Source organism: Rhinoderma darwinii, chromosome 4 (assembly GCF_050947455.1).
Source record: "Rhinoderma darwinii isolate aRhiDar2 chromosome 4, aRhiDar2.hap1, whole genome shotgun sequence".
Lineage (NCBI taxonomy): Eukaryota > Metazoa > Chordata > Amphibia > Anura > Rhinodermatidae > Rhinoderma > Rhinoderma darwinii.
In genome coordinates, this window is record NC_134690.1 from 71,836,618 (window position 1) to 71,851,298 (window position 14,681).

Below are 14,681 nucleotides of genomic sequence, written 5' to 3' on the forward strand. Positions count from 1 at the left end.
GGCGGGATAACGTCTCCACATGTCGAACCAGCCCATCTCCCACAAGAATCCAGAAAAAGGAGTGGATGCAGGTAGCTGTCCAGGTGAAGCTCCAGGGTAAAACTTGTCAATAGAAGGGTCCAGTAGAAGGTTAAAATCACCCATACATAGCACGCCGGCCATGGGAAACTGAGATGCAAACTTTAGTACAGACATGGTGGCGGTGGCAGAAGATAAAGTCCAATCAATACAAACGGTTGACCCTCTATCCATGCATGTATGAATAGCGACCTGCCCTCTTGGTCTTTCAGAACTACATCAGGTTCACATCTAACCGATTTGTGGACTAAAATGGAAACTGTTTTTGGAATAGGCAGACCACTGAATCCATGATCGGTTCAAGCGAACCAAAAAAAAGGGACATGACCCTCAAAAAATAGTATACCAATAATATACAAGAGTACAAAAATCTTTATTGAATATAGTACATAATCACATAATACAGGATAAAAAAGGAACCATACACGGAAGAGTTTAAACAGCAGGGTCAGATGGAATAGACCATGAGCACACAGAGTCAACCATCCAAAAATGGCTAAAGCACACGCTAAAATAAACCCACTGGGGAGAAGATAAACGTGGGCACAGGATAACCAAGACCACACATATAATCAAAATGCTGCCTAACTAGTGAACAATGATGAATAGCTAGACTAGAAAAGCCCTAGTAATGGATAAAGGCATAAGTGGCCAAGGGACTAAACCTAACTCTAGCTAATATGCATATAGGAGAAAAAGAGGCCAGCACATACCCTGGGACATGATGGAAAGCGGTGCAGAAGTACCAAAGTGAACGGATGAGTGAACGCCTCGACGCGCGTTTCGCCCTGTAGACCGGCTTCGTCAGGAGGCTACATGCATTAAAATTCTGGGGGTTTATATGGTAGTAAAACAGGGTTGGACCTCACCTGGGACGAATGCAAATCGGCGCTTGACCCGCCCGCCGGGTGACACACACAGCACGCGACGCGCCATGCGTCAGATGACATGGCGCCGCCTGATGACGAAATAACCATGACAACGCAAGATGCTAAGTGGCACTCGCGGCTGTGGGTCCCACGGCGCATGCGCGTACAAGCGTCTGTGCATGCATCGCAGGAAAGGCAACCAAAATAACTTTAACAAAGAGTGAGATATGAAAACACAGAAGCGGGGACTACTGATTATGCATAAGAACTAAGGGTGACCGGACAGATACTCTAAAGATAGAAATATATATATATATATATGTACACAGCAGCTCATATATTACATATATCGATATACCAAAATAACAAATAGATATAAACTGAAAAAAGGGGGTAACCAAGAAATAAATATAAATGAAAAATATAAAATATAAAAAATAAATAAAAAATAAAATAAAAATAAAATAAAAATTAAAATTAAAAAATAAAAAATAAAAAAATAATAATATATAAAAATATATATGACTAAAAGAAATATATATAAAAATATAAACATATAAATAAAGTTCACAATTATGTAAACCCAGCAAAACATATAATTGTAATGCAGGCCATTAATGAATAGTGATAATATATAAAGTGTATAATATACAAATAGTGAATAAATATATGCTAATAAGAATATATATAAGAATATATATATATAGATAATAATGAATATGTACATTACAGTGCATAAAAAAATAATAAAATTAGTAATAGTGAAAAGAAAGGGGGCAGTAGACAATTACAAAACCATATAGTGTACAACAGAATAAAATAAACAGAATAAACATACAGTACACAAGAAATATATAATATAATATAAAGGATGTGTTATAAATATCAAAGTGAATGGGACCACCAAAATAGGATAGAGTAATCATACATAATAAAATAATAATATAAAACAAAAACAAAAACAGAAATAAATAATAAATATAAAAATAAATATAAATAAATATAAAAATTTGCGAAATATATATATATATATATATATATATATATTATTCAAAAAATTGAGTAGAATAATAGATAGAATAAATAAATAAGGCACAGTATTATATAATATAGTTCATAAACCAAAAAATTAATATACAGTGAAAATAAAGAAAGTGCACTACATTGGTTACAGATAAACAGGGTATATATATATATATCAGACATATTATAAAATACAGAATATATACATAGCAAATGATAAGTGAATAGTAGAAAATATATAAGATATATATATATAGAAAATAATAATGATAATAATAAAGAGGAGATATATATATATATATATATATATATATATATATATATATATATATAAATGTAAAAATGTAAATAGAAAATAATAAATGGTAATGAATAATGAAAATAATAATAATAAGTGTAAAAGAAAATAAAAATACAAATAAATATAGAAAATAATGAAAATAAATATAAAAATAAATATAAATATAAAAAGGAAAAAGTTAAAAATAAAAAATAAATAAAAATAAAAAATAAAAAAATAAAAAATAAGAAAAACAAAAAATAATAAATGGATGATACATGAACATAAAAATAAAAAATCATAATGAAAAAAGGAAGCTCCAATTATAAAAGTCTTTTTGTATCCTCCGATCCTAGACTGGAATTGTAGCCGCAAATAATCTTCTCCAAATCAGGGAAATACATAAGTAAGTAGACCCACTTACTAATATACACACTGCAGAATAATAAAAAATGAATTAAAAACAAGAAAAAAACCCTAGAAAAAAATAATAAAATTTACGCATAGTTGAAATTTACAAAAAGGGCCTGAAACTAGTGGCTTCATTTAAACCAAATGGTACCACAGTGTTAAGTAACGTGATCCATTTCATTTCCTTTCTAAGTAATGCCAGCCGTACATCACCACCTCTACACCCCAGGGAAACTCGATCGATTCCACGTACCTGAAAACCCCTAGGGTTACAAGAATGAACCTCACGAAAGTGTCGAGAAATAGGTTGGAGTTTTTCCAAGTCCAATGCATTAGAAGCGGACTTGATTTTGCTGACATGTTCCAACACCCGTACTTTCAAGGGCCTGCTGGTCATGCCAACATAAATGAGATCACAGAGGCAAGTGGCAAAATATACCACAGCTACTGTATTGCATGTGATATTATACACAATTTTATAGTCTTTACCTCTATCTGAACTATAGAAATCAAAAACACGTGGAATATATTTGCACGCAGAGCAATTACCACAATTGAATGAACCCCAAGGAGGACCCCTACTACCGAACGGATTAGGAGGGATACTGGGGATGTAGTGGCTAGATGTCAAGAGATCCCTCAAATTCTTAGAACGCTTCCATGTAATGGAGGGATAATTAGGAAGAATCCCTGCCAAATCACGATCAGTAAGAAGGACCCTCCAGTGCTTCTGTAGAATATCACAAATCTCAGTCCAAAGTGGATTGAAAGTAGTGATAAATCTCACCTTTTGGTCAATGTTATTCTTTTTGGGCCTACTCACCAGAAGTCCATCGCGAGTAGAGTGTTTAGCTCTGAGGTAACCCCTTTGGATGTCCCTCTGACTATAGCCTCGATTTCTGAACCTCATTGTCATATCAGATGCTTGGCGCTCAAAACTGCTGTCACTGGAGCAGATACGCCTTGCCCTCAGAAACTGGCCCACAGGTATAGCCTTCTTAACCTTAGGATAGTGTGCGGAGGAGGCATGGAGGAGAGAATTGGTAGAGGTTTTTTTCCGAAAAATATCGGTTGAAATAAAGCCCCCATCATCCTTCATGATACAGATATCCAGAAACTCAACGCAGATCTTGCTATATTTCCACGTGAGTTTAATGTTAAGGTCATTGGCATTAAGAGAAGCAAGGAAAGATTCTAAAAGCGACGCAGAGCCCTGCCAGATAAAAAGAATATCATCTATATACCTTGACCACAGGAGTACCGAATCATGACCCGGAGTCTGCTGGACAATATCCCTTTCCCACAGCCCCAGGAAAAGGTTGGCATACGAGGGCACACATGTCGCCCCCATCGCCGTGCCCTGGAGCTGTAGGAAGAGGCGGTCCTTAAAAACAAAAAAATTATGTGTCAAAGCATAATCAAGAAGACATAATATGAATTCTATGAGATCCGGGTCATGGTTAGTCATCCGCAAGAAAAATCTTGACGCATGTATCCCATGGTCATGGCATATAGACGTGTACAGGGACTCCACGTCGCATGTAACCAAGAACATATCATCCTCAAGATGTAAACCATTTAACCGTTGTAACATATCTGTTGTGTCCTTAGTATAAGACGGCAATGTTTCCACACATTTCTGTAAGAAAAAATCCACAAATCTACAGATGTTTTCACACAGGCCACCGATCCCTGACACGACTGGGCGACCAGGGGGATTGACGGCATCTTTATGCACTTTTGGCAATAGATGGAGTGTAGGTTTGATAGGAAATTCAACCGACAAACCCTCCTTAAGTTTTGCATTGATAATTTGTTCATCCACACCCCTTTGTAAAAGGGTATCTAGTTCCCTTTTAAAAATCAAAGTGGGGTCTGATGGTAGCCTACGATAGCAATGTCGCATGTCTAATTGGCGGAAAACCTCAGTTTCATACATCTGTGCCGGCCATAACACTACATTACCCCCCTTATCAGCTGGTTTAATAATCACGTCCTTAAGTTTTTTTAGTTCAATTATTGCCTGTCTTTGTTTAAAATTTAAATTGCAGGATATTCTGGAGTCAGAAATAGTTTCTAGATCTTTTTTCACTAATTTAAAGAAGATATCCACTGAAGGACAGAGCGCGAAGGGGGGGAAATGTTGGGAACGGCGGCACAGATGCATGGGAAGTCTAGGATCGGGTTTGACCTCCTGTTCATCCAGTAATGAGATGAGTGCATCAAATGCATGTTGTTCTGCTTGAGAGCCCATAGGGATAGTGTCAACCCTTCTACCAAAATGCTTCTTAAAGAGTAATTTCCTGGAAAACAGGGCCAAATCCTTAATGGTGGTAAAGAGATCAAATCTACCAGTAGGGGAAAAAGACAGACCCTTTTGCAAGACATCAATTTGAGATGGTGATAAGGTGTAGGTAGAGAGATTAATTACCTTTAGAGCCTCCTGTTTATCTTGACCCTGTTGTACACCCCCCTGGTCTTTCGTTTGACTCCTGGTGTTCTGGGGTTGAACATAGGGTCTCCATCTCCTGCGGCCAGAGGTTTGTCTAAAAAACCGCCACATTCTTCTTCAGACACAAGGGAAGTGGAGGAAATGGAGCGAGATAGAGAATGAGCTCTATCCCTTTTAGAGTGCCAGCTAGAGATGAGCGAACCGGTACAACCGAACCCGGTTTCGGTCCGAACTTCCGGAAAAGTTCGGTTTGCAGTGAATCCGAACTTCACCGGGTTCGGCCGAACCCGTTTTGACCGAACCCGGTCAAAAATATTATACAAATCGGCAGCCACTTGTCTCTATCAATCACTGATAGAGAAAAGAGGCTGCTGATTAAAAATAAAATAAAAAGCATTTCATACGTACCTGGTCGTTGTCTTGCGGACGAGTCCCTCTTCTTCCTCCAGTCCGACCTTCTTTTCTGACGCGGCAGCCTGTGATTGGCTGCAGAGGCCTCTGCAGCCTGTGATTGGCTGCAGAGGCCTCTGCAGCCCGTGATTGGCTGCAGAGGCCTCTGCAGCCCGTGATTGGCTGCAGCGCTCACATGGGCTGCATCGTCATCAAGGAATGTCGAGCCGGATGTCGAGAGGGACGCGTCACCAAGGCAACGGCCAGGAGACCGGACTGGAGGAAGCAGGGAGTTCCCGGTAAGTATGAACGTCTTTTTTTTTTTACAGGTACTCTATATTGTGATCGGTAGTCACTGTCCAGGGTGCTGAAACAGTTACTGCCGATCAGTTAACTCTTTCAGCACCCTGAAGAGTGACTATTTACTGACGTCGCCTAGCAACGCTGCCATAATGACGGGTGCACACATGTAGCCACCCGTCATTACGGGGCCTCATGCACACGACCGTAAAAACACCCGTTATTAAGGGTCGTAATTACGACCCGAAATAGCGGGCCCATAGACTTCTGTTAGCCACGGGTACCTTCCCGTTTTCTCACGGGAAGGTGCCCGTGCCGTTAAAAAGATAGAACATGTTCTATTTTTTTCTTTTACGAGCCGTGCTCGTAATTATAAGGGTATTTTCACACGACAGCGTCCGTTACGGCTGAAATTACGGGGATGTTTCCGCCTGAAAACATCCCCGTAATTTCAGCCGTTACGGCATATGCAGGCGCTTGAACGCCGCGTCCATTACGGACGTAATTGGCGCTGCTATTAATTGGAGTCAATGAATAACGGCTCCAATTACGGCCAAAGAAGTGACAGGTCACTTCTTTGACGCGGGCGTCTATTTACACGCCGTCATTTGACAGCGGCGCGTAAATTACGCCTCGTGTGAACAGACAAACGTCTGCCCATTGCTTTCAATGGGCAGATGTTTGTCAGCGCTATCGAGGCACTATTTTTGGACGTAATTCGGGGCAAAAACGCCCGAATTACGTCCGTAATTAGTGCGTGTGAACATACCCTGTGTTCACACGCACTAATTACGGATGTAATTCGGGATTTTTTGCCCCGAATTACGCCCGAAAATATCGCCTCGATAGCGCTGACAAACATCTGCCCATTGAAAGCAATGTGTTTGTCTGTTCACACGAGGCGTATATTTACGCGCCGCCGTCAAATGACGGCACGTAAATAGACGCCCGCGTCAAAGAAGTGACCTGTCACTTCTTTGGCCGTAATTGGAGCCGTTATTCATTGACTCCAATGAATAGCAGCGCCAATTACGTCCGTAATGGACGCGGCGTTCAAGCGCCTGCACATGCCGTTACGGCTGAAATGACGGGGATGTTTTCAGGCGGAAACATCCCCGTAATTTCAGCCGTTACGGACGCTGTCGTGTGAACATACCCTAAATTTTATAGCAGCACGGCCCGTAAAATAGAAAAATAGAACATGTTCTATTTTTTTAACGGCACGGGCACCTTCCCGTGAGAAAACGGGAAGGTACCCGTGGGTAACAGAAGTCTATGAGCCCGTTATTGCCGGTCGTAATTACGACCCGCAATAACGGGTGTTTTTACGGTCATGTGCATAATGGGAGCACGGCTTGGAAAAACGACGGGCTGCCTGTGGCCGGCCGTGCTCCTCTCCTGAAATACTCTGTGCTGCCTTAAACTCTGTGGACAGGTCAGGATCCTGTTTCTTTTAAATGCTGCTAGGGAACCCGCTCGATCCACTATATAAGGCTGCGCTACAGTGCAGCATTTAAAAGAAACAGGATCCTGACCTGTCCACAGAGTTTAAGGCAGCACAGAGTATTTCAGGAGATGAGCGTGCAGATTCAGTGCTGCTGTGAACTCTGCTCTTACAATTACGTAGCTCTCAGTCTGTTACCTCTCCTCCACTACTGTCCTCAATAACACCTTCATGATTGGCAAGTCACCACGTAACGGTAAGAGCAGAGTTCACAGCAGCACAGAATATTTCAGGAGATGAGCGTGCGGATCTTGTGCGCAGTGGTGACTTGCCAATCATGTGAAGGTGTTCTTGAGGACAGGAGTGGAGGAGAGGTAACAGACTGAGAGCTACGTAATGGTAAGAGCAGAGTTCACAGCAGCACAGAATATTTCAGGAGAGGAGCGTGCAGATTCTGTGCTGTTGTGAACTTTGCACTTACCATTACGTAGCTCAGTCTGTTACCTCTCCTCCACTCCTGTCCTCAATAACACCTTCACATGATTGGCAAGTCACCACCCCGCACAAGATCCGCACGCTCATCTCCTGAAATACTCTGTGCTGCTGTGAACTCTGCTCTTACCATTACGTGGTGACTTGCCAATCATGTGAAGGTGTTCTTGAGGACAGGAGTGGAGGAGAGGCAACAGACTGAGAGCTACGTAATGGTAAGAGCAGAGTTCACAGCAGCACTGAATCTGCACGCTCATCTCCTGAAATACTCTGTGCTGCCTTAAACTCTATGGACAGGTCAGGATCCTGTTTCTTTTAAATGCTGCACTATAGCGCAGCCTTATATAGTGGATCGAGCGGGTTCCCCAGCAGCATTTAAAAGAAACAGTGTGTGTGTTTGGGTATGTGTCTTTGTCTGTTTTTGTTTTTATATGTGTGTTTGCGTTTATGTGTGTTTGTGTATATATGGGTGTGTTTGTGTATATGTGTGTGTATATATGGGTGTATGTGTATATGTTTGTGTGTAGATGTTTGTGTGTGTGTGTTTTTGTATATGTGTGTGTTTGTGTATATGTGTGTATATGGGTGTGTGTTTATGTGTGTGTTTGTGTATATATGGGTGTGTTTGTGTGTATATATATGGGTGTATTTGTATATATGTTTGTGTGTAGGTGTTTGTGTGTGTGTGTGTTTTTGTATATGTGTGTGTTTGTGTATATGGGTGTGTGTTTATGTGTGTGTGTTTGTGTATATATGGGTGTGTTTGTTTATATGTGTGTATATGTGTGTTTGTGTATATGTGTGTGTTTGTGTATGGTTGTTTGTGTGTGTGTGCGTGTATATATGTGTGTAGGTGAGTAGAAGTATTGTTATTGTTCACATTGATAACTGTTTTTTTATGTTGTTGCAGATTTTGATGTACCGATTGGACTACATCTTCGATTCGTTGGACTACTGCGTAGATCTACGTTTTTCCAAATTTTAATAAAATGGTTAACGAGGGTTTTGTTGGGGATTTCTTATTTCAATAAAAAAGAATTGTCTTTGTGTTTTTTTTTAAACTTTATTAGTGCCTAGATAATGGCAGTTGGCTGATTGACAGCATCCATTATTAAGGCGGTACTTAGTGTTAGCCGGTGCAGAGGCTAGCACTAACCACCCATTATTACCCCGGTACCCACCACCACCAGGGGTGCCGGGAAGAGCTTTGTACGATCCAGTACCCGACCATCTGTTGTGATGGTCGGGTACTGGGGCGGCCGTTGGCTGGTATGAGGCTGGGAAGGGCCAAAAACAGTGGACCTTCCCACCCTTGTAATGCTAGGCTGCTGCTGCTGTGTTGTATCGGGCTGGTTATAAAAATGGGGGGAACCCCACGTCGTTTTTTTTTTTTAAATTTAACAATAGACGTTGGGTCCCCCACATTTTTAATAACCAGCCATATACAAGGCCGCAGCAGTCTGGCATTACATGGGTGGGAAGGGCCACTGGTTTTGTCCATTCCCAGGCTAATAACACTGTGTTGTATGTGGCTGGTTATGATAAATTGGGTGGAACCCCCATGTCTTTTTAAAAAAAAATTAAAAATAAATAAATAATTTAAAAAAAATGACGTGGGGTCCCCCCCACTTTTATAACCAGCCAGATACAACACAGCAGCAGCAGCCTAGCATTACAAGGGTGAGAAGGTCCACTGTTTTTGTCCCTTCCCAGCCTCATAATACCAGCCTGCGGCCGCCCCAGAGCCCGACCATCACAACAGATGGTCGGGTACTGGATCGTACCTGGCTCTTCCCGGCACCCCTGGTGGTGGTGGGTACCGGGGTAATAATGGTGGTTAGTGTTAGCCTCTGCACCGGCTAACACTAAGCCTCGCCTTAGTAATGGATGTTGTCACTCAGACAGCGGCCATTACTAAAGTGGTAGTAATAAAATTTGAAAAGAAAAAGACAAAGATATAGATAAAATATTTTATTGAAATAAAGCACCCCCAACACAACCCTCATTAACCATTTTATTGTAGAAAAAAAAACCGTCATCGAAGTAGTCCTCGAAACCGACGTAGTCCAAACACCAAACCTGTAAAAAAAAAAAAAATGAAATAAAACATGTCGTAGGCTTAGATTCAGTTTAATGTGTGATACTGACTGTTATACCATGTATAGAAGCCTGCCACGAAGTTGACTTAGATACAGGGCGCCAGCAGACTGTATCATACATGGCCATACAGACATATATACAAACAAACATACATGCAAACATACATACATATATATATATATATATATATATATATATACAAACATACACACATACATACATGCAAACTATCATACATACATGCATACACACACACATGAAACCATACATACAAACATGCAAAGATACATACATATATACAAGCATGCACAAATATACATGCAATCATAAATACATGCAAACATAATTACATACATGCACATATATATAAACATACATGCAAACATACATGCAAAAATAAAAACATGCAAACATACATGACAACATACATACATGCAAACATACATACATACATACAAACATGTATACATACATGACAACATACATACATGACAACATACATACATGCAAATATACATTCATGCAAACATACATACATACATACATGCAAATATATACAAGCAAATATACATACAAACATGCACATATATACATACATGACAACATACATACATGACGACATACATACATGCAAACATACATACATGCAAACATACATAAAATGCAAACATACATTCATGCAAACATACATACATACATGCAAATATATACATGCAAATATACATGCACATATATACATACATGCCAACATGCATACATACATGCAAGCATACACACATGCAAACATACATACATGCAAATATATACATGCAAATATACATACAAACATACATGCACATATATACATACATACATGACAACATACATACATACATACATACATGACAACATACATACATGACAACATACATACATGCAAACATACATTCATGCAAACATACATACATACATACAAACATACATTCATGCAAACATACATACATACACACATGCAAACATACATACATGCAAATATATACATGCAAATATACATACAAACATACATGCACATATATACATACATACATGACAACATACATACATACATACATCACAACATACATACATGCAAACATACATTCATGAAAAATACATTCATGCAAACATACATACATACATGCAAACATACATACATACATGCAAATATATACATGCAAATATACATACACACATGCACATATATACATACATGCCAACATACATGCAAACATACATGCACATATATACATACATGACAACATACATACATACATACATACATACATACATACATACATACAAACATACATACATGCCAAAAAAAATAATAATACGTTCATACATACTTTCCTCCTGTCCGGCCTCCAGCGATGACGTTTCATCCATGTCGCCGCTGCAGCCTGTGATTGGCTGCAGAGGCGGTCACGTGGGATGAAGCGTCATCCTGACGTGCGTGACCGCCACTACAGCCTGTGATTGGCTGCAGCGGCGAAAGGGATGAAACGTCATCGCTGGAGGCCGGACAGGAGGAAAGTAAGTACGAACGTATAATTTTTATTTTTTTTTTACATTTAAATTGTATTTTCCGCGCGCCGAGCATGTACTGTCAAGGTTGCTGAAAGAGTTAGTGCAGCCCATTAACTTTATCAGCACCCGAGACAGTAGCATGCTCGGCGCACGTAAGTGACAGGTTCGGTCCGAACTAGTTCGGTCCGAATCGAACTTTTTTGTGAAATTCGGCGAACTAGCCGAACCGAACTTTTGAAAAGTTCGCTCATCTCTAGTGCCAGCGATAGATTTTATTGGACTGGAAATCACTCAAATCACGCTGGAATTTCCTAATTTTAAGATCTTGTACTTCTCTTTCCCACTTTATCAATTCGTCCTCTAGTATTTTGTCAAAGCTATCAAACTCCTCTTTATTAAGGGACTGTTGTATTTTATCCTTGAGGAGGTCAATTTCCTTTTCTAGAGAGTCAAGAGATCTGCGATCTGCTCCAATGAGCAGCTCAATAAGCATACGTGAGCATTTGGTGAGGGACTCTTCCCATTTAGTGACAAAAGAGGGATCTTCAGCATCTAAGGTTGGAAACACCTGCAGACGCAGACCACGGGGTATGATATCTTTTTGTAAATAATTTTCTAATGCTGCCTTGTTCCACCAAACCTTAGTGCGTTTCTTAAGAAGATCTCGTATTTTAAGTTTCAAGCCCTGTGAGATGCGTCTCCTGAAGACAGATTATTTGTGGCCCTTGGTTACGGATAAAGGAAAACGTAAAATTTCTCTTATGGGAGTCTCCCAGGCCTATTACATTCACAGATAAAACAGTCAATGTCATGTCACTATTACATCATAGAACAATACAGTAATACAGCTGTAAACAACACTGTCAAATGAACCAAGTAATAAATTGGTTAATTAACAGCTAGTGCAAAGAACAAAACACTAGTACTAAAAGTATGCTACAAAAGCTTTTAGGGCTTTGGAGTTACTTTGGAGTTACTTTATATCACAGGTGTGATAGTGTGGGCAAAAACGGGGGATCACCTATATAACGTATAGCTGATACAGATGAGCAAAGTAGAAAAGTAAAAACCAGCATCATGTTTCCTTAAGCTTGAATATTTGACCGCTAAAGACAGATAACAGTTTATATCATTATCTAAAATAAGCAGTTCAGTGCCTGCCCGCACAGAGGGTCTTCTATAACTGTGAGAGGCTCTGTACAAGTAATACCTGTATAGTCGCCGGCAACGCAGAGCCAGACAGAGCCATACAATAAGAGGAGATAATGGCACAACAAAGGTGTAAAGGATCTGCCAGACACAGATTCTGTGTCGACGCCCGTGGTTAATCAGTCTGCACCTGCTCCTAGGTCTGATGGAGTGACTCGATCTGCTACCACTCAGGCTGGTAGGCTCAGGAGTGGGAGAACCTATCACAGCCTGGTCAGACGGTTCTAGCTCCCGCCCTCGGCCTATTTATACCTTAATTTCCTGCTTGTCTTTGCCTGTGATTCTTTCCTGTTTCCTGGCTCTGCTGCTCCTGATATTATTATTGACCTTGCTTCATTTTGACCCTGGCTTTACTGACTACGCTCCTGCTCTGCGTTTGGTACCTCGTGCACTCCTGGTTTGACTCGGCTCGTTCACTACCCCTGTTGCTCACGGTGTTGCCGTGGGCAACTGCCCCATTTCCCTTAGCTTCTGAGTACCCTTGTCTGTTTGTCTGTCGTACACATATTGAGCGTAGGGACTGTCGCCCAGTTGTACGCCGTCGCCTAGGATGTTCCGTGCAAGTAGGCAGGGACTGAGTGGCGGGTAGATTAGGGCTCACCTGTCTGTCTCCCTACCCCGTCATTACATAATCACAGGCCCATATACCTTTTCTACCCTGGTCCCTGACACAACTATGGACCCCCTTGAGACCCTGGCTCAGCAAATGCAGGGCCTCTCCCTACAGGTCCAAGCCCTAGCTCAGAGGGGCAACCAGCGTGATGCTACCCTGGTAGTGCCCCCCACCTCACCTCTTGAACCCCACCTCAAGTTGCCTGACCGGTTCTCAGGGGACCGGAAGACTTTTTTCTCCTTTTGAGAGAGTTGTAGGCTCTATTTCCGTCTAAGGCCCCACTCAGGTTCTGAGAGCCAGCGAGTGGGTATAATTATGACCCAGCTCCAAGACGGGCCCCAAGAATGGGCCTTCTCCTTGGCTCCTGACGCCCCTGAACTTTCCTCTGTTGATCTTTTTGTTTTCTGCTCTCAGGCTCATATATCGCGAGACTGACAAGACTGCCTTTGCCGAGAGTAAGCTGGTGACCTTACATCAGGGTAAGAGACCCGTTGAGGAGTACAGTTCCGACTTTAAGAAGTGGTGTGTAGCTTCTCGGTGGAATGACCCTGCCTTGAGGTGCCAGTTTAGATTGGGTCTGTCGAACGCCCTGAAAGACCTGTTAGTTAACTATCCCTCTTCAGACTCTCTAGATCAGGTTATGGCTTTAGCGGTACATCTTGACCGACGTCTCAGGGAACGAAGACTTGAACGTTTTTGTGCTTTCTCCTCTGGCTCCCCCATGATGGCTCCCGAGGTTCCGTTGCTTCGTTCTTCCACGGAAAACTCGGATGAACCAATGCAACTCGGGGCCTCCGTGTCTCCCCAACAACGTAGAGAGCTCCGCAGGAAGAATGGTCTCTGCTTCTACTGTGGGGATGACAAGCATCAAGTGAACAACTGTCCTAGGCATAAGAATAAGCAGCCGGAAAACTTCCGCGCCTAAGTGACCATCGAGGAGGTCACTTGGGCGCACAGGTATTTTCTGTAAATATGAAACCTAATAAGATCTTGCTTCCCTTTCAGGTCTCTTTTGAGGGTAGGTCTGCTACCGGCAGTGCCTTCGTGGATTCAGGGTCTTCTGCTAATATTATGTCTGTGGAATTTGCTATGTCTCTAGCCATGCCATTGTTTGATTTGCCTAAACCTGACCCGGTAGTGGGTATCGACTCCACTCCACTTGCTAATGGTTATTTTACGCAGCATACCCCTGTTTTTGAACTCATTGTTGGCTCCATGCATTTGGAGCAGTGCTCTGTACTGGTGATGCAGGGATTATCGTCCGATTTGGTTTTAGGCCTTCCCTGGTTGCAGATGCATAATCCCATGTTTAACTGGAATACTGGGGATCTTACCAAATGGGGTAATGAATGCATGACGTCATGTTTTTCTATTAATTTTATTTCTCTCCCTGAGGAGGTGAACACTCTACCTGAGTTTATTCAGGACTTCGCTGATGTTTTTTCTAAAAAGGCCTCCGAAGTGTTACCTCCTCA